Genomic DNA, 23,506 nt, shown 5'->3' with positions numbered 1-23,506 from the left:
CTACAAAAAAAACTAATAGCTGTATCAAAAAGGAGGTGCAATGTTAATGCAGATAATAAAATATAAGTTAATATATCAAAGAGCACATATAATAAATTGTGTAAACTGAACTTCTAGTGAATCGAATGTGTGGTGATTTGTTCTGTAATTAAGTTATAAATATTGAAATCGTGTAAGTTGGGTTCTTTATTAGATATTTAATAATATGTATGTACTTCTAACAACAGAAAAAACAAATAATTTTATGAGTAGATTATAGAGAAGAGAATGGTTGTCAACAGATAAGCATCTTTATAGAAATCTGCAAAATTTGGAAGGTTTAAATTTTTGAAATGTTTTGTAAAAATATGTGTCCTCTATAGGAAGGATGTTAAATTATGCATTTTGGTATATGATTTTTATTAAGAATTTTTATCATTGTAATGTAGTTAAAATAAAAAATACATCTATAGCTTTCAAGCTTAATTCCAATTACAAACTAGTACTTCATATAATGTAATTGTAAAAGATTACAAAATTATTACAAATATTAAATTGTTTGAAAATTGCATACCAAAAGACATATATATTAGCACCACAAAATTATTACAAATATCTAAGTATTTGAACATCTAGTACCAAATGAAATACTCATTGGCTTGGCAATTAATGGTAGTGAAAAACTTACCTATCATTGAAGATTTTCATGTTAAGTGAATGGCTTTGAACAATAATTATAATGGTAGAGAGAAATTGTTTTTAGCTTGCAGCATAGTTGAGACCACAGAGATGATATTAACCTTGCAAATAAGATCTCAATTAGTAAAAGCACTGTCTTAGCTTTCAATCTTCCCACCAATTTGTAGCACATTAAATATGTAAGTGAAGTGGTTTTAGCATTGGTAACAACACTCTAACTTCATGTTTATCAAAGTCTATGTGATGAAGGGTGCTCCCCTTAATACTATAAACACATAACAAAAACAAAGCAATAATAGCAAATGCGAGAGCAAAATATGGATTTCTTATTTGTGTCGTAAATGCGAAATTATTAAATTCATAAGTACAATATGTTAACCCACATGGGCACCTTCATTACAATAATCTACAAGACTAAACTGTGAACCATCATCTAGAGTTGTCCTAGACAATGTTCGTGTATTTCTTAAATAGGAAATTTTATACCACCTAGGAAGGTTCTAGATGCTCAAACTTAATATCTAGGGCCGACAGACCCTAACAATACATATAAAGTTAGTGAAATACATCTTTGACAATTATTTTAGATATTTCAGGTAGCCCAACTTTGAAAGGCCATAACTTACAAACCATTGCTCTGATTGACTATTATAACCACTTTTCAGAAATGCTAGCTTCTACTCTACAGGCTCCAAACAACAGAAGTGTCTTCCGTTAAGTTTTTAGACCCCATCCAAGCACTCTGAGGCCTCCAACGGTGAGCCTAACGATTTTTCTATAAAAAAATTCACTGAAAATCCACAATAACTTCTTTGATACTTAAGCTAGAGGAAAGAGATTTTTATCGTAGGCTTATAAGTGTAAAATGAACCTTCATGTCAAAAATAAGAACATTTCGAGCTCGTATGATAAACTTACTAAAAATAACAAGTTTTTATAAATAGTAACCACCCTGTCTACTAGTCCTTATTAACATAAAAAAGACTAATAAGAAAATATTTTTGGGTGACGTAAGATTGCTCTTACACCCAAGATGTTCTTGCATCAAACACCCAGGGTAATTTGAGAACTGACTCCATCTCATCTCAGGTGTTTAGAGGAAAACCAAGACAGTTAACCTTATCCCTTACTAGCCATGATGAATCCTCTACTAGCCTCTCTTTCCATTTGAGCAGATATTCCTCATAAATTTTGTTCCTTGTACTTTTGCCAACATGACTATCCAGTATCTCCTTAATCTCCTTTGTAGCTAAGCTAGCTACTGGAATACTGCACTGCACTTCTCCAACTTCATCTTCAACACTTCCTTCATAATAATTTGTCAAATCTAAAATATTAAATACTAGTGAAATATTCAATTTAGTAGACAACTCCATTTTATAAACATTTCCAAAATCATACCTCTTCACTATCTCAAGCACGGTCCAAACTTCTTCATCTTTAGCTTATTATATGTACCCACTGGAAAATGCTCCTTTCTTAAATAAACCATGACTTCATCTCTAATTTAAAATTTCTTATACCTCCATTTCACATCTCCCTTAGCCTTGTACCATGTATTCATTTTCATAATGTGCTTCCTCACTTCCTCATAGATGTTCTTCAAATGTTCAGCGAATTCTTTTGCTTCAGCACTACTGATCTCTCCTTTATCCAACTGCCTTAATTCAAAAGCATTCTAGGACTACTCCCATATACAATCTGGAATGGTGATTTACCAGTACTCTAGTTGATAGAATTATTATATGAAAATTTCTCTTGTGGTAGAATCATATCCCATTCTTTTGGCTTGTCTCTAACCAAATATCTCAGCAAGTTTTCCAAATTGCGATTCACAACTTCTGTCCATCCATTAGTCTATGGATGATGGATGAACTGAACTTCAAATTTGTTTTCAACTTCTTCCACAATGTACACTAGAAATACCCAAAAAATTTGGTATCTTGATCTAAAACAATACTCTTTGGCAGACCATGTAGTCTCACCACTTCTCTAAAAAACAACTTTGCCACATGAACAACATCACTAATCTTCTTGCAAGGAATAAAACGTGTCATTTTAAAAAACTTTTCAACCACCACAAAAATGGAATCATGCCCACATTGAGTCCTCAATAACCCAAGAACAAAATCTATGATGACATCCTCCATGGCTTCTCTACTACAGGTAATGGCTGATACAACCATATATTTTGCTTCACTCCTTTCACCATCTGACATACTCTGCAACTCTATACAAACATCTTCACATCTTGTTCCAACTATGGCTAGTAATAATTCTCAGTAACCAAAGCTATTATTTTATCTCTGCCAAAATGTCTAGCCGATCCTCCACTATTCTTCTCCTTCATGAGATTCTCTCTCATTGAACTTCTAGGAATGCACAACTAGCTTCCTTTGAACAACATATTATCCTGGATCATAAAATCCAACCACTTTGTCTTGTCAAATGTAATAGGTTTTGTACAAACCTTCCATGTTTCACCAAAATCAGGATCATCTGGATATAGACTACTGAGTTCCTTGAACCCAACCACTTCTATCTACATTTATGTTAGCAAAAGTTGTCTTCTACTAAGAACATCTACAACTTTGTTAGACTTCTCACTCTCATGTTTCAAAACAAATGTATAACTCTGTAAAAACTCAACCCACCTCAATTGCCTTTGGTTCAATTTTTTGTTATTATTCAAATATTGCAAAGCTTGATGATAAGTATACAAAAAAAAATCCTTAGGAAGAAGATAGTGTCTCCACTTCTTCAATGCTTGAACTATAGCATAAAATTCTTGATCATAAACATAATATTTTTTTTTTTCATCATTTGACTTCTCACTAAAATAAGCAACAACTCTACCTTCTTGGCTCATAATAGCTCCTATTGTAGTACCACTAGCATCATAGTGTACTTGAAACACCTTGTTAAAATAAAGAAGTGCTAAAATAGGTTGCTCAATAAGTTTCTATTTCAACAGATTAAAACTCTTATCTACTCTTACAATCCACTTAAATTCTTTCCTATCCCCTCTCATTGTTTTAGTCGGGGGTCCACAAATACTGCTAAAACTTCTTATGAACTTTATGTAAAAACTAGCTAGTCCATGAAAAGATCTTTCCTCTGTTGCACTGTTTGGACTAGGCCACTCAATGATAGCCTTCACTTTCTTTGAGTCCATTTTCAGACCTTCTGTTGAGACTATAAATCCCAAGTACACCAACTCCTTTTTTAAAAAATTACAGTTCTTCAGGTTTATCAACAACTTTTCTTCCCTCAACTTATCAAACACCTTGCGAATATGGATCAAATGCTCCTCCAATGTCTTACTAAAGATCAAAATATCATCTAGGTAAACAATGAAAAATTTACCCAAAAAATCTTTCAATACCTCATTCATGAGCTGCATGAAAGTGCTCGGTCTATTGGTTACCCCAAAAGTCATCACTAACCACTCATATAATCCTTCTTTGGCCTTGAAAGTAGTCTTCCATTCATCACCTTCTCTAATACAAATATGATGGTACCCACTCTTCAGATCCATCTTTGTGAAATACTTAGCCCCACTTAAACAATCCATAATATCATTCATCCTTGGCAATGGAAATCTATACTTGATTATGATCTTGTTGATAGTGCAAGAATCTGTGCACATCCTTAATTCTCCATTCTTCTTTGGTGCTAGTGTGGTTGGTACAACACATGGACTCAGACTCTCAAATCAACCCCTTTTGCAACAACTCATGAACTTGTTTGTTCAACTCTTCACTTTCTATTGGTGTCATTCTATGTGCTGCCTTGTTTGGAAAATTAGCTCCTGAAATCAAATCCATTTGGTGACTAATCTTCCTCATTAGGGGCAATCCATCAGGTACATTATTTGATACAATATTAGAAAACTCTCCCAACATATCTACAACTTCTACAAGCACTTCCTCTACTTCTTCTTTGCTTTCTTTTGGAGTTATAGCAAAACACATATGCTCAAGCTTCATACATTTGAGAAACTCATTTCCATCAAAAAAACATATTTTGGTAGCACTACATACCTTTTCTTCTTTATTCTTCAACAGCTTCAACTTATGTTTCACTCCATCCTTGGTCAGAGTGTAGGTATTTTCTCGCACATCATGTACAACATGCTTGTCAAAATGCCATGGCCTACCCAACAACATATGATAGATGTCTATAGGTATTATATCACAATGTACCTTATCTTCGTAGCTTCCAATCTTGAACTTCACTGAGCACTACTCATTGACCATGACTATGTGGTCATCTTGCACCCAAGCAATACGATATGGATGCAAGTGTTTCTGTCTCTTCAGTTTCAACTTTGTGACCATCATTTCTGACACAAGATTATCAATACTTCCACCATCAATGATCATATCACAACACTTATCTTCACATTTGCACCTTGTGCAAAACGAGCTCCTTCTTTGATCAGATTCATTCTCACCACTCAACAAGACTCTTCTATTAACTAAGACTTCTCCTCTTTCAACATCTTTAGAATGTGATTATTTGACATCTTCATCAACATGTGCAACTTTGGCCTAGCCTTCTATTATTCTATCTATCCTTCCTTGGCACTGGGTACATTCAAATGCTTTATGGCCTTCTTCTCCATAGTGAAAACATTTCCCATAGAAGCCTCCTCTTCCATATCCTTGTCCTTAGTCTCTTCCTCTCTGATCTCTATTGTTCTAATCATGGAAACAATTGGAATTGTTTCCCCTTTGATTCTAACTACTACTTCCAGCCTCATCCTTATTCTTCTAATCATCATTAGAGCTACATAAGATTGTCTACCAAATCTTGTGTTGTGACCTCTTCCACCATTCATTCAAACCAAACTCAACTCGTCTTGAATACTTGGTCTTAACCCATTAAGATAATGAGCCACTTTCTCCTTATCAACTTCTACGTGGCCGGTACTACTAAGAACTTAGTAGAACTCCTCAGTATACTCTTGAACAAATTTTTCTGCTTACTTCAACCCTTGCATTTTTTTCAATAGATCAAAGCTCATAATCCATAGGAATGAATTGTTTCTTTAGTTTAGCTATCATTCATTCCAATCTGGTGATTTTGTCCTTTCTCTTTCTATTTCGCTCCAGCTGAACCTCCTACCACTAGATCTTTACATGTCCCTTCAGTTTTGCCTTTGCAAACTTGATGCTTTCAGGATCATCAATATCTTCATACTCAAAGTGCTCCTTCAGTTTATTGATCCAATAGATTAGCTCCTTTGGGTTAACATTTCCCAATAATTTGGGAACTTCAAACTTAGGTCTTTTTTCAATCTTGGAGATGGCCCTAAAAAACCTTTATTCCTCTGGGTTTAGAATTTCCTCTCCTTCGACATATTCATCTACTTTTTTGTCATCCTCACTTTCATCTCTTACAGGAAGATTTATTCCACAGTGCATTTGTTCCTCTAATTCTTGAGGGCTCAAAAACCCTCAGGTGTAACACCTATAGCTCTTCTGCTATGCTATCTTTATGGAGGCATTTTCACGCTTCCGTTGAAACCCTAGTGGAAACTACCTCATAATCAGTGATTTGTCTACACATTCAGTCCAAACCATGATCTTGGTGCAAATTGCCTCATAGTCGGTGATCTATCCATACACTCAAGAACTCTAGCTCTAATACCACTTGATGAAGGGTACTCCCCTTAATACCATAAACACATAACATAAACAAAGAAACAATAGCAAATGTGAGAACAAAATATGGACTTCTTATTTGCATTGTAAATGTAGAATTATAGAATTTATAAGTACAATATGCTAACCCACATGGATGCCTTCATTATAGTAATCTACAAGACTAAGCTACGAACTACCACCTAGAGTTGTCCTAGACAATGTTTGGGCCTTTCTTAAATAGGCAATTTTATGCTACCTGAGAAGGTTCTAAATGCTCAAACTTAATACCTAGGGCCGATAGACCCTAACAATACATATAGAGTCGACTAAATACATCTTTGATAATTATTTTAGATATTTTAGGTAGCCCAACTTTGAAAGGCCATAACTCACAAATTGTTGCTTCACTTGGCTATTATAACCACTTTTTGAAAATGCCAGCTCTTGACCTATAGGATTAAAATAGTGCAAGTGCTCTTCCATCGAATTCGGACCTCATCTAGGCAATCTAAGGCCCCCAACAGTGAGCCTAAAATTTTTTCTGCAAATTTTTTAACCAAAAATCTGTAATAACTTCTCTGATACTTAAGTTGGAGTAATGCAATTTTTATGGTAGGCTTATAAGTCTAAAATGAACCTTCATGTAGAAAATGAGAACATTCCAAGCTTTTATGAAAAACTTACTAAAAATAAAAAGTTCTCATAAATAGTAACCACCCTGTCTACTAGTCCTTGTTATAATAGAAAAGACTAAAAAAAAAAATGTTTTTGGGTGATGCAAGATTTCTCTTACACCCAGGATGCTCTTGCATTGCTATGTGGAATCTTCAAATCTCTCCCAATTTTTTGACAATAGCTTACTTGGCAAGTTGTCAATTTATAACAAAGGTTTCAAGTCCACATTATTAATTATCATGACACAACAACATGTTCTTTTTCCAAGATGTCCAAAATAGGCCAAACAAAAAATGAGACCAATGATCATGCAAAAAAGGTACCCATACTTTCAAAGTTGATGTGGCATCACATCATTGGTTGTTTTTTACACATAATTAGTTTCTTTTTACAACTAAGGATACAATTCATTCAATTATGGGTAGTCATCATTTTAAAAATGACTTTAAAGTTACATCTATTGGTGCAATGTTGACAAAACAATTGGACATTAAGTCAGTAAGTATAATAGTAAATCAATAAGTATGAGTATCTAATCAATGAATTCAATCAAAACCATTGAAATGCATCCAAATCCTTTCTTTAGTAGTCTAAACTAGAATTTTGTATCACTGATGCATAATTTTATAAATTTGGACATTCTCACATGTCTAGAGATTGCACACCTGAATCATCTGAAGAGGATTATAGGTCATGTCTGAAACTACAGAATACATAAGCACTATTGAGTTTAAAGGATTTTAGCATCTACATCCGATGAAAGTATATAAATATGGATTCATAGGTTGGTGATATTAAATGCCCTAAAATTGCATTTTTCTAATTGGGGCAAAACCAATTTTTCTCTATTTAATCTTGAGTCTATAATTCATCAAAGCTGAATATTTTTGGTATTTTATTATTTTTTTCATTTTCATTTTCCCAGTTCAATGGTTTATTTTAGAGATTATAACTGTAACTTTAAAGAGTATAGACACAGTCCAAAAAGATTAATGTTTCCTAGTACACTATATTTATTCAAGGAGCCTATTATTCTTGGTCAAAGTTGAAGCAACTTTTCAGTATATACTTTCTAATGTGTAATATCCCCATCTTTTTAGCATCTCAATGGAGTTCTTAGCCTTTACATTCTCTAAAGGCTAAGTGGAGAAATAAGGAGAAATTGATTAAATTAATTTCTTATAAAGTCATAAAATGAATTAAAATTAAAAGTTGATTTTATATTTAACTAATTTAATTTTCTAGAAGCACAACTAATTATTGTATTGGAAAGGGGGAAGCTTCTACAAAGTGCATTTTCTAGAAGTACAACTAATTATTGCCTTGGAAAGGGGGAAGCTTCTAGATAGTGCAATTAAATAATATTTTATTTCCTTCTAGAAGGGTGAGGGAAAAGAATAAATAGAGATGAAAGTTTCATTACTAGGCATTTGATTATTGCCAATTGCATTCGATATAAACTTGGGAGAAGAAACTAAGGGTTTCTAATTTTAGTTAACCATTGGAGAGCATCAATTCTTCATTGTTGCAACCATCTGAAGTGATGAAATATCCACTAAATTTGGCATTCAGGAGAGCTTCATTCTGGAGTTCTATTTGTGCTTAGATTGGAGAATACATTTATTGTTGGCTGCTACAGTACATGTGAATAGTGCCACACTAAAGCATTTATGCTTTATTCTAATTGCAACTTTCATCTCCATCCTTGGGCATCACTATTATCAAGTTCCTCTTGTAATTATTAGTAGTTAGCATTGTAATTTTTTACTGTTGTAATGATAATTTAGAATTAGATTTGGCATTACTATATAGTCATTATTGTAAGCCCATTTGTCTTGGCAAAGTCATAGCAACATTATACATGGGAATGAATTCAATAAAGGAGATATATCTTGCATATCATTTGTTTGATGAAATGTCCATCTAATAGCATATATGACTAGCCTAATAGTTGTATGCTAATTGTTTGTCAAAATGTCAATTGGTTGTAGGTATGTATTTCATATCTAGTTTCATGTATATGCATTAGAAAAATACCATAAAGAACTACACTTGCATATTAGTTCATTCTAAGAGGCATTGTAATATCATTTGTGAAAATTCTAATTTTCTTAGCATCATTCAAACTATATCAAACAATCTAAAAACACAAAAAAATCAAAAAAGAGAAAGGCAACATACAAGTGTTTAACAATATTCCTTGAGCTAAAATTAGTCAATTTGGGCAAGGAATATTACATTGGTATCAGAGTTTTCTTGCAAAGTGTTTGACAAAATGTCAAACAACTAAATTAAAGAAAAATTTGGCATTTGATGAAGTTATAACTGATTGGGGTTATTATAGTGGTGTCAGAGCTAAATCCTACCATCCTGAGGGTTTAGAAATCACATGTAGCCACCTATGGTTGGCTCTAATAGATTTTACACTCGTAGGCAAGCTTTGTTTGATAGGGAACAAGATTTTGACAAGAAACCAGACACCATGGGTGACAGGTAAGAGTGTAGCCCGCCAAAAGATAATAGGAATGATGATAAAAAAAAAGAGAATTTTTTAGAGTAATGGCTACAGGACAAGAGAGGATGGCTTAGGCTTTGCAAGCACTCATCACCATGGTTGAGTGCATGAACCCACAAGATAGAAGAAATCAGGAACAAGGGGATAATAGGCATGTAGTGGAATCACCTAGAGCTCATAAAACTCTTTCTAGAATAGTAGATAGGCCCACACATCCTACCTTTGTTAGAGAGGAACTAATACAGGAGCCAATAGAGGAAGCTGAGGATGAGACATTTGTAGATATCCTTATGGATGCTAATGATGAATGAGAATTATTAGCACCACAAGGACAGGAGAGAATGACTTTGGAGAGGTTTTTCAACCAAAGAAGAGACCACTACTGTGTAGTCAAACATAATAGGATACCTTGTGGTAAGGATAATGAATTAAAGCGGGCTATAGGGAAGCTTTCCTTGACTACATTTGATGGGAGTAGCAGAATGACAACGCAAGCTTGGATTCAAAAGCTTGATACCTTCTTAGCACTAAGACCTATGAAAAAAGTGGAGGCAATAAAATATGTCATACTACATTTAGAGGGAGTTGCACATGATTGGTGGTAACATGGGATGGTTACCCTTTAGCATAACCAAGTGACTTCATATTAGGACTTCATGGACATGTTGGTAGAGAGGTTTCATAAGAAGGATCTAGAAGTCTACTTCAAGGAGTTGGTACAATTGAAATAGATAGGAGAATTGGAGTATTTCATTAGCGACTTTCAGAGGCTATCCATTATGGTGCCAGATATATCAGATATGAGATTGGTTGTTATATTCACAAAGGGATTATTCGAACCAATGAAGGGTTGGGTAAAAGCCTTTGATCCATTCAATTTTCAAGAAGCAATTAAGAAGGCTAGAAGTATGGAACAAGAAGCCCCAATAAATAAATTTTAGTCAAAGGGTGCATCATCTAACAAAGACAAACCATTCTTCAAGAAACTTGAGAGGAATGAAACTAAGGCTGAAAATAAAGATAAATCATTTGCTCCTATGGATAGATAGACATTGAATGATTTAAGGAAGAAAAAACTTTACTTTTATTGTAAAGGACCCTATGACATGAACCATGATTTTCCTTTGAGGCCAAAGGGGAAAGCAAACAGGGTTATGTGGGCTTATAATGAGGATTCTGATTTTGAAAATTCAGACTATCAATCTAAAAATGAGGAATCAATTGAAGAAAAGGAAGGCACAGATGATATATGTAATAAGAAGACTGAGGGTAGACTTGAGGAGGCTCATCTCACTCATGTACAACAAGAGGCATCATTCAAGATGAGAGGGGTATTGGCTGGTTAGCAAGTTATTACTTTCTTGATACATGTGCTACTCACAATTTTATTGATTCTAGATTGATTGGGAGGTGTGAGATACAAATAGAGTAATTTGAGGGTTTGAGAGTGAGGGTGGTTGATGGCTACATCCTTAAATGTGATAGGAATATTACAAGTCCATCCCTAAAGATCAATGGTTTTGATTTCAAAGCAGATTTTTATGTTGTTAACATGGGTGATTCAGATTTGGTCTTGGGTATGACTTGGTTACATGACATAGGGGAGTTTGCTCTCAATTTGAGAGATATGGAGATGAAGTTTTAGTCAGAGGGGAAGACCTATATTCTTAAGGCTAGTCATGATAGTGGGCTTAGGATGATATCTTGTAGACACATGGAGAACTTTTGGAGACATAACCAGGTTGAGTGGGCAACTCGTTGCACTTTAATACATCATAGGGGTAGCAAAAATCAAGATATCACCCAGACATACAAGAACTAAGAATCAAGAACTACAAGGTTTTCAGTGAAATACCACCAGGTAGACCTCCATATAGAGGTATTGAGGTAGAGGAGGGTGCTAAACCCATCATGATCACACCCTAAAAGAATCCAAAGAGATTGAAGGATGAGATCGAGAAAACCATCAAAGAACTAATAGGTATGGGGCACATTAGACCAAGTAAGTCATCTTTCACTTCTTCTGTGGTTTTGGTGAAGAAGAAGGATGGAAATCTTAGGAAATGCATAGATTATAGGGTCCTAACAAGAAGACTATAAAAAATAGGTACCCCTTCCCATGGATTGATGAGTTACATAGAGCATGTTTCTTCTCCAAAATTGATTTGAGATTAGGCTATCATTAGATCAAAGTCAAAGAGTAGGATATAGAGATGATGGAATTTATATGTCATTGTGGCCATTTTGAGTTTTTAGTTATGCCATTTGGGCTAACTAATGCTCCAAATACTTTTCAATCCATAATGAATAGGGTTTTTCAACATCAGTTGAGGAAATTTGTGTTAGTTTTCTTTGATGACATCCTATTGTATAGTAGGACATGGGATGAGCATGTGTGACACCTAGACACTATCTTGAGCATTTTGAGTAGGAAGTCCTTGTATGCAAAGGAATCCAAATGTAATTTGAGATTATCAGAGTTGTTATATTAGGGTAACATTATCAATGCTCAGGGAGTACACATGGATCCTTAAAAGATTCATGCTATTATTGAGTGGCCTAGTCCAGTGAACCTAAAATAGTTGAGAGAATTTTTTGGATTGTGAGGGTTCTATAGGAGGTTTCTTAGTAGATATTCTAGACATGCAATGCCCTTGACGGACTTGATGAGAAAAGGGGCTTTCTTATGGACTCTTGAGGCACAAAAGTGTTTTGATAAATTCAAGGAGTTGATGATTTTTTATCTAGTGGTAGCATTACTAGATTTTAACAAACCTTTTGAGTTGCACTATGATGCATCTGACGAAGGTGTTGGAGTGGTGCTTATGTAGGAAAAGCACCCAATTTATTATGAGAGTAGGAAGCTTAGGGGGCTTGAGAGGAGCTTCGAAATTTATGATAAGGAAATGTTGGTCATAATGCATGCTTTGGCCAAATTCAAGAAGTATTTAGTGGGCAGAAAATTCAACATAAAAACTGACCATAATAGCTTGATACATTTCCTAGAGTAGTGAGATCTTAATGATAGGCAATAGAAATGGATAAGTAAATTATAGGCATATGACTTTCATATTACCTATTTCAAGGGGACATAGAATGCAGTAGCAGATGCCTTGTCATGAAGACCCCACTTAAGCTTGATGATTGTTATATCAAAGGATTGGAGACATTTGATCCTTACAGAGTATGCAAAGGATACATGGGCTTCAAGATTCATGGAATGATTGATCTAGAATAGTGATTTCACCCTTGTGAATGAGATCATCATTTACAAAGAGCACATTTATTTGGTGACAGGGTCAAAGGTGAAGAGGGTGGTGTTGAGAGTTTATCATGACTCACCTATGGTAGGACATCTAGGTTTTTACAAAACCTACTAGCAGATTCGTGAGCATTTTTCTTGGAAAGGGCTCAAAGATGAGGTGTTGCAATATGTTAGAGAGTTTCCTACTTGCTAGCAAAATAAATAGGAACACTCTTATCTAGTTGACTTACTTAAGCCACTTCTAATTCCTCACATGAAGTGGGAGTGTTTATCCATGGAATTCATCATAGGACTATTGAGAACCTAAGGTAGGGACTGTATATATGTTGTTGTTGATTGGATTACAAAATTTTCCCACTTCTTCCCAATCAATGCTATGTACATTGCTACATAGGGGGAAGATTCATTCTTCAAAGAGGTATCTAGGTTACATGGTTTACCTCAGAGCATTGTCAATGATAGGGATAGCAGGCTTATGAGTCACTTCTGGTAGGAGGTGTTCAGATTGTGTGGGATAGAACTCACTCCGAGTACTAGCTACCAGTCCTCAACAGATGGTCAGATAGAGATAGTGAACAAATGGGTGGAGGGATACCTCAGGAATTACATAGTAGGGAAACAAAAAGCTTGGGTTAAGTGGATATATCTATCTGAACATTGCTATAATTACACTTATCACATGTCTATCCATATTTCACCATTCATGGCATTATATGGATATGAGGCACCTAGTTTCATGGATTTGTTGCTATTAGATAGTAGAGTGCCTAGTGCTGGAGACTTATTACAAGAGAGCCAAGACATTGTGAAGGCTCTTAAGAATAATATCACTAAGGCATAGAATCAGTAGAAGTAGTATGTTGATCACAAGAGGACTAAGAAAAATTTTGAGGTAGGTGATATGGTGTATTTGATGTTGTAGCCTTATCGCTAGTGCACTCTCAAGAAGAGTGATACCAAAAAACTTAAGCCACGTTATTATGGGTCTTTTAGGGTGATCAAGAGAGTTGGAAAATTTGGCTTAAGAGTTAGATTTTCTAGTAGAGAGAAGAGTCCATAATATTTTTCATGTGTCACATCTCAAAAAGGCACTAGGACACCATATTGTTTCATCTACAGTACTTCCACCCTTAGACGATGAGGGGAAATTGGTTTTAGTACTAGAGGCTATCATTGAGTTCAGGGAGAGGATTTTGAGGAGACATACTATAAGGGAGTACTTGGTGAAGTGGGAGGACTTACTAGTAGAGGATGTCACTTGGGAGAGTGAAGAAATTTTGCAACATCTAGAGTTGAGATTACTTGGGGACAAGAAATTTCAAGAGGGGCAGATTGTAATATCCCCATCTTTTTAGCATCTCAGTGGAGTTCTTAGCCTTTACATTCTCCAAAGGCTAAGTGGAGAAATAAGGAGAAATAGATTAAATTAATTTCTTATAAAATCATTAAATAAATTAAAATTAAAAGGTGACTTTATATTTAATTAATTTAATTTTCTAGAAGCATAACTAATTATTGTATTGGAAAGGGGGAAGCTTCTAAAGAGTGCATTTTCTAGAAGTACAACTAATTATTACCTTGGAAAGGGGAAAGATTCTAGAGAGTGCAATTAAATAATATTTTATTTCCTTTTAGAAGGGTGAGGGAAAAGAATAAATAGAGGTGATAGCTTCATTGCTAGGCATCTAATTATTGTTAGTTGCATTCGATATAAACTTGGTAGAAGAAACTAAGGGTTTCTAATTTCAGTTAGCCATTGGAGAGCATCAATTCTTCAACATTGCAACCATTTGAGGTGGTGAAATATCCACTGAATTTGGCATTCAAAAGAGCTTCATTCTAGAGTTCTATTTGTGCTTAAATTGGAGAATACATTTATTGTTGGCTGCTACAGTACACATGAATAGTGTCATGCTACAGTACCCATGCTACAATATTTATGCTTGATTATGATTGCAACTTTAATCTCCATCCTTGGGCATCACTATTATTAGGTTCCTCTTGCAACTATTAGTAGTTGGCATTTTAATTTTTTTTTGCTATTGTAAGTGATAATTCAAAATCAGATTTGGCATTACTGTAGTAATTATTGTAAGCCCATTTGTCTTAGAAAACTCATAGCAACATTTTACATGGGAATGAATTAAATAAAGGAGATATATGTTGCATACCATTTGTTTGATGAAATGTCCATCTAATAGCATATATGATCAGTATAATAGTTGTATGTCAATTGTTTGTCAAAATGTCAGTTGGCTATAGGTATGCATTCCATATCTAGTTTCCATGTATATGCATTAAAAAAAATACTAAAAAGAACTATACTTGCATATTAGTTCATTGTAAGAGGCATTTTAATATCATTTGTGAACATTCTAATTTTCTTAGCATCTTTCAAACTATATCAAATAATCTAAAACACAAAAAATTTGGAAAAGAGAAAGGTAACATACAAGTGTTTGACAATATTCCTTGAGCTAACACTAGATTTACCCTTTAAGAAATGGAAGGAAATGATATAAAAAGTTGGAATATGAAAAGTCGAGGAAGAAACCTACAAGGAAAAGCAAGATCTAATGAAGTATTCTTAATGAATTGATCGGAGTTATATGCATGATAAATCTCTATCACAAGTAAAACATGTGCATGACCTTAGCATTATACAATAATAGAGCAAGATAAGATGACCTTCACAGTGATGAGGCTAGTCATAAGAATAAAAAATAATTCGTATTCAATAGTGTAATTAGGGGGAAAAAAATCAAGGTTAAATCTTGTCTACACTAGAGTCAAATGATCGCATCTTGTTAGATCTTAAGAAAATTCAATGGAAACATGTCAGTGAATATCTATCAAGCACAACTAACTATGATGTTTGACTACAAAATAAGATTTACAATCATAAGATTAGCATCATTTAACATACCAACTAATTTTATATACAGGTCGAAATGTTTACCAATTCTTTGGCTTAGCAACTTATTTAATTATATCCTTTATTTTATTTTGATGTAAAAATCAAGGATTTAAAAAAAATGCTAGGAGAAAAGGAACCCACATTGTGCATGCATGTCTACCAAGGTAGTTGCAATTACATTTGACAAAAATTTCCCTTTGTAATGCTTTCATGGATTTCCATATCTTGTTACAAAGTTCGCATTTCAACATAGTAAGGGAGTGTTGGCATAGCTACTATATCCCTAATAAGACCCCTCTCCACCATCAATGGTTCTAGTTCCCATGTATAAAGATAGCATATATGACATCTTGATGTAGGAGCATCCTAGGTTGCCTTGTTATCTTGCTCATTTTTGTTCATTCTACAAGTTGGTGCTAAGTTATTGTAGCACTCAGTTAGTGTCGAGTTACTATAGCACTTAGTTGGTGCCAAGTTACTATAGCACTTAGTTGATGTCGAGTTACTGTAGAACTCCTTCATGTGCCGAGTTACTGTAACACTTATTTGGTGTCGAGTTACTGTAGCACTTATTTGGTGTTGAGTTACTGTAGCACTTAGCTGGTGCCGAGTTATTGTAGCACTCCTTCATGTGTCGAGTTACCCAGTGTATGCTGAGTGACTCTTCATGTGCCAAGTTACCTAGTGTATGCCAAGTGACTCTTCATGTGTTGAGTTACCTAGTGTATGCTGAGTGACCCTTCATGTGCTAAGTTTTCCTTTTTATGCCGAGTGTTAGCATTTGTACATGATTTCTGTAGGTTGACTTGCAAGATTTATTTCATTTACAACATTTATGTTAAAATCTTTTCTTGGAATGTGTACAGACTATTGTTGGGTTGGCCTTCCTCTTATGTAATGTTCTAGAATGATCTGTAAGTCATTTTGGCAAGTATATATAGAGTGTTTAGGCTTAGAGTTAGGCAAGTTTTTGGGAAGAGGACAGGAGAGCATAACTAAAAGCGCAAATTTTCTATTGAATCATTGAAGGTGAATGTATTTGTATTTGGCCATAACCTAGAAGGCCTTACAACTAGGCATGTATGAAGATATTTTAATAAATTAATAAAAGTATTTCACTCTTCTTCCTCTATTTGGTTGTTATTCTTTGTGTTTGCTTCCATTGTGTTAACTCTTGTAGGATGGTTTGGATAGCTGGGTGAGCCTTTGGCCCTAGTTATCTTCATCCTTTTCCTGCATCAGTTGGTATCAAAGCTTAAGGTTCATCCTTATGGAGATTGGATCATGTAGAACCCTGATTCAAATTTGGTTGTAGGGTTGCAGATCTATAAATTTAACCTATAACTTGCAGAGAGTTACGATCTTGCAAGAACCTAATTTGTAAAGATGTCTCATGGTAGAGAAAATAATGTTGATAATGCTATACTAGATCAATTGAGACAAATTGAAGCTAGATTAGATGCTATAAAGATAGCCCAGAGGAGAGAAGCACATCTTGATGATGTAAGTGATGATGAAGTAGCAACACCAAACCATAATCTAGAATCTGAAGAAGATCAAGATGAGGAAAGATTGTTGTGAGTTTTGTCTAGGGAAAATTCAAAGCCTACTATAGAAGTTGTTCTTTATGATGGAAAATTGGATGTCAATGTTGTGTTGGATTGGATCTTTGATATGGAGAAGTTGTTTGAGTATGAAAACACTCCTGATAATAGAAAGGTGAAGACTACAACCACTAGGTTGAAAGGTCATGCATCACTATGGTAGGAGCACTTGCAAACTGATTGACAAAGGAGAGGAAAGGAGAAGATTAGAAATTGGCCAAAGATGGTGAACAAGGTAAAGAAAAAATTCCTCCTTGCTGATTACCAAGTTAGCTTGTTGAGAAAGATGCAAAATTTGAAACAAAATGACATGACTGTGAAATAATATACCAAGGAATTCTATAGATTGGACATTAGATCTGGATAAGTGGATGATGATGTTGAAAAAATTGCAAGGTACATTAATGGATTGAGATTTGGAATACAAGATGAAATAAGTTTTGTGAAGTTGGAAAGTGTAGAAGAAGCATATCAATATGCCTTGAAAGCTGAGGAGATCTTGACAAAGAAGCATGATCAAAGACAAAGAGGTAGAGGTTGTAGATTCTAGAGAGGCAGAGGTAGATCTTATGGTGAAGGTGGCTGATTTAAAATTTTTGTGTAGGATAAAGAAAAATCTAAATGGAAGAATGATGAAAAAGGCAAGATCAAAAGGAAAAGTGGTAATTCTTACCAAGGAGGTACTAATTCTTACCGAGGAAGAGGTAATTCTTATTCTAGAGGTGGATTTCATGATAATTATTTCAAATGTGGTAAAGAGGCACATAGATCTTCTAAAAGTGGGCAGAATAAAGAGATGCTATGATTCAAGAAGATATTGAGGGTTCACCAAGTGGACTTGAGGCTAGAGAAAATCTAATGGTGAGAAGAACCTTATGTAATAAGGGAAGTGATGAGGAACCTATTTTAAGCAGAAGTCTTTTCAAGACAAGATGTAAGATGGTTGGAAAATGCTGCAAAGTGATCATTGATAGTGGAAGTTCTACAAATCTGGCATCAGAAGAGATGGTTACCAAGTTGCAGTTGCAGAGGTTGAAACATCCCAAACCTTATCATGTTTCATGGATCAAAGATGAGCATAAGATATTGGTAAGTGAGCAATGCCTTGTGAAGTTCAAAATCAGACATTACTTTGATGAAGTTTTGTGTGATATTATGCCCATGGATTGTTGTCATATTTTGTTGCATAGACCTTGGCAATATGATAGATATGTTGTACATGATAGAAGATTGAATCAATATACTCTTTGGGTAAATGGGAAGAAAAAAACATTGTTGCCTTTGATTGAAAGTCTAGATGAGGTTAGTTGTACTACAATAAAAGTTTTCATGGTTAATGGAAAGCAATTCGAAAAGGAAGTAAAGAAGAATCAATTTTTTTTGCTATAGTTCATAGAGGACCAAGTGTTGGTAGTAATGACCAAGTAGCAAAAGCTAGTAATGATTGAGTGATAGCAGATAGTGGTAGCTGACTACCAGTAGAAATTACAGAATTGCTGAATGAGTATAAGGACATTATTGATGATGATATTCCTGATGGTTTACCTCGAGTAAGAAGTATAAGTCATTTTTTGGATTTGATTTCTGAAGCTAGTTTTTCAAAAAAAGCACCATATAGATTGACACCTACAGAGAATGAAGAGCTTAACAAACAAGTGCATGAGTTGTTGTAGAAAGGTTTGATCAGAGAAATCTTAAGTCCATGTGTTGTACCTACTGTATTAGCACCTAAAAAGAATGGTGAATGGAGAATGTGATTGATTCTAGAGACATTAACAAGATAACAGTGAAATATAAGTTTCCTACATCAAGGATAGATGACATAATGGATTGTTTGAGTGAAGCAAAGTATTTTACCAAGATTGATTTGAAGAGTGGCTATCATTAGATTAGAATTAGAGAAGGTGATGAATGGAAGACTACTTTCAAGACAAAATATGGTTTGTATGAATGTTATGCCTTTTAGTTTGACTAATGCACTTAGTACTTTCATGAGGTTGATGAATGAAGTTCCGAAAAGATTTTTGGGTAAGTTTTTGATTGTTTATTTGAATGATATTCTAATATTTAGTAAGACTAAGGAAGAACATCTTGAGCATATTAGACAAGTATTGTAGAGGTTGAAAGAGGAAAAGTTGCTGATTAATCTAAAAAAAAATTCTTTTATGCAAGAGGAGATTGTATATTTGAGATTTGTGATTTCAATTGATAGATTAAAGATGGAGGGTATGTGCAGGATCATGGTGTACCAAACTATGGCCTTAAGTGGCAGTGAAAAATTAGCAAATCAGGGTTATGTCAACTTGACACATAATTTTAAAGTGGTTATGGACTTTATATCAAAAAGTTGTAAGAAAATAATCTGTAGGAAATTGAATCTAGTTTCTAAACTACTAGGCCTTAATAGGAGAAAAAAATAATTGATTGGTCAAAAGTTTGGATTTTAATGCAGTACTACAAAAATTTCAGGGCAAAAATAAAAAGTAGGTATATGTTTGACCACCTTAATCAAAATCAAATGATAATATTTTTTTAATATAATTATAGATATGAAAAGTAGACTCATGCCTGGATGGGATGCATATTTTTTGGTATTTTTATTCCAAATAAATAATTAAATATAAATTTTCTACAAAAACTTTTTCGAAAAAAAAAAAGTCCTGTGTCTGACCACCTTAACTAATAGAAAATTTTACCAAATTAAATTTTTTTTTTCTTATAATAGGTGAAGCATAAAATGTGATGCAACTTTTAGATTTAAAAAATGTTATACCATTTGAAAGTTATAGCTATTTTTCAATCAGTATGTCAATCAACACTTTACAATAATCTTCATTGATAATTAACTAATAAATACTTATCGAACTCAAAATTTGATAGAAATTATATTGATGGAATCTTGAGAGCGATATTAAAAACCCTTTTCATTTCATTCAATTTCGATCAAAATAACATTGTCAGACGGCTACTCGAAGTCTGAGTATCACTAAAACCCTCTTCAAACATGTCTTTTGGGTTGACCGGGTAGGCTTGGTAAATACCAAGCCTAATTGGATATCTGATTTCAAATCGGATATCCGATATGGCTAGGTGAATTTTGGTGGTAAATTTGAAATTCCAACCCATTTTGGAGGGAAAACCGCATTTAAGAGTTATAGCATATGATTTATAAATTACTTTTGTTATATTACTATGTAAATATGTATTATAATATATTATATATATAATAATGTAATGCAAACATATAACATATAATATATTAAAATATAATAATATATTATGTTATTCTTATTATAATCTATAAATATAATTTATATTATTATTATTTTTACTAAATATAATAACGTAATATATATTATAATGTAATATTTTTATTAAATATAATAACGTAGTATATATGTTATTAATATATATAATAACGTAATATTTTTATTAAATATAATAATGTTATATATATACATATAATTATATTAATATGTATGTTATTAATATATATAAATATATATGTATACTACTAATATATATGAGTCAAAGGGGGTCATAGGTCACATTACATAATGACATATGTCCATAAGGGTCTTAGGAACCGTAGTGATATATTAGAATGGTTCTTATGGGTTGAAGGGGGTCATAGGTTGACCTATGACCCCCTTCGACACATTACATGATGACATATGTCCCTAGAATCATTCTTATGGGTCAAAGGGGGTCATAGGTTGACTTACGACCCCCTTCGACCCATTAAATGATGACATATGTCCCTAAGCATCTAAGACCCCTAGGGACATATTATAATCGTTCTTATGGGTCAAAGGGGGTCATAGGTTGACCTACGACCCCCTTTGACCCATTAAATGATGGCATATGTTCCTCGGGGTCCTAGGACCCCTAGGGACATATTAGAATCATTCATATGGGTCAAAGGGTGTCATATGTTGACCTATCACCCCCTTCGACCCATTACATGACGACATATGTCCTTAGGGGTCCTAGCACCCCTAGGGACATATTAGAATCGTTCATATGGGTTGAAGGGGGTCATAGGTTGACTTATGATTCCTTTCGACCTATTACATAATGACATATGTCCCTAGAGATCCTAGGACCCCTAGGGACATATTAGAATCGTTCTTATGGGTCGAAGGGGGTCATAGGTCGACCTATGACCCCCTTCGACATATTACATGATGACATATATCCTTAGGGGTCCTAAGACCCCTAGGGACATATTAGAATCATTTATATGGGTCAATGGGGGTCATAGGTTGACCTATGACACTCTACGACCCATTACATAAAGAAATATTACCCTAGGGGTCCTAGGACCCCTAGGGACATATTAGAATCATTCATCTAGGTCAAAGGGGATCATAGGGTGACCTATGATCCCTTTCAACCCATTAAATGATGACATATGTCCCTAGGGGTCCTAGGACCCATAGGGACATATTAGAATTGTTCATATGGGTCAAAGGGGGTCATAGGTTGACTTATGACCCCCTTCGACCCATTAAATGATGACATGTGTCCCTAGGGACATATTAGAATTGTTCATATGGGTCAAATGGGGTCATAGGTTGACATATGACCCCCTTCAATCCATTAAATGATGACATATGTCCCTAAGGGTCATAGGACCCCTAGGGACATATAAGAATAGTTCATATAGGTCATTACATGATGACATATGTCCCTAGGACCCCTAGGGACATATGAGAATCATTCTTATGGGTTAAAGGGGGTCATAGGGTGACCTATGACAACCTTCGACCCATTACATGATGACATATGTCCCTAGGGGTCCTAAGATCCCTAGGGACGTATTAGAATCATTCTTATGGATCAAAGGGAGTCATAGGTCAACCTATGACCCCCTTCAACCCATTACATGATGATATATGTCCTTAGCAGTCATAGGACATCTAGGGATATATTAGAATTGCTCATATACATCAAAGGGGGTCATAGATTGACTTATGACCCCCTTTGACCTATTATATGATGACATATGTCCCTAAGACCCCTAGGGACATATTATAATTGTTTGTATGGGTCAAAGAGGTCATAGGTTGACCTATGACTCCCTTTGATGCATTACATGATGACATATGTCCCTAAGGGTCCTAGGACCCCTAGAAAAATATTAGAATGATTCTTATGGGTCAAAGGTGGTCATAGGTTGACCTATGACCTGCTTCGACCCATTACATGATGACATATGTCCCTAGGGGTCCTCAGAACCCTAAGAACATATTAGAATCGTTCTTATGGATCTAAAGGGGTCATAGGTTGAACAATGACCCCCTTTGACTCATTACATGATGACATATGTCCCTAGGGGTCATAGGACACTTAGGGACATATTAGAATTGTTCACATGGGTCCAAGGGGGTCATAGGTTGACCTATCACCTAATTCAACCCATTACATGATGACATATGTCCCTAGTGGTCCTCAGAACCCTTGGGACATATTAGAATCGTTCTTATGTGTCTAAGGGGGTAAGAGGTTGACCTACGACCCTCTTTGACCCATCACATGATGACATATGTCCATAGGAGTCCTAGAACCCCTAGGGACATATTTGAATGCTTCTTATGGGTCTAAGGGGGTCATAGGTTGACCTATGACCCCCTTCGACCCATTACATGACGACATATGTCCAAAGGAGCCCTAGGAACATATTAGAATCATTCTTATGGGTCCAAGGAGATCATAGGTTGACTTATGACCCCTTTTGACAATTTACATAACGACATATGATCCTAGGGGTCCTAGGACCCCTAAGGACATATTAGAATCATTCTTATGCATCAAAGGGAGTCAAAGGGTGACCTAAGACAACCTTCGACCCATTACATGATGACATATGTCCCTAGGGGTCCTAGGACCCCTAGGGACATATTAAAATCATTCTTATGGGTCAAAAAGAGTCATAGCTCAACCTATGACCCCTTTTGACCCATTACATGATGACATATGTCCCTAGTGGTCATAGGACACCTAGGGACATATTAAAATTGTTCGTATGGGTTAAAGGGGGTCATAGGTTGACTTATGATCCTTTTTGACCCTTTACATGACCACATATGTCCCTAAGACCCATAAGGACATATGATAATCGTTCTTATGGGTCAACGAGGCTCATAAGTTTACCTATGACCCCCTTCGATGCATTACATGATGACATATGTCCCTAGG

This window comes from Cupressus sempervirens, chromosome 5 (genome assembly GCF_028749045.1).
Source record: "Cupressus sempervirens isolate cs-2001-9-10 chromosome 5, ASM2874904v1, whole genome shotgun sequence".
NCBI classification, from domain to species: domain Eukaryota; kingdom Viridiplantae; phylum Streptophyta; class Pinopsida; order Cupressales; family Cupressaceae; genus Cupressus; species Cupressus sempervirens.
Note: the sequence above shows the minus strand (reverse complement) of the source record.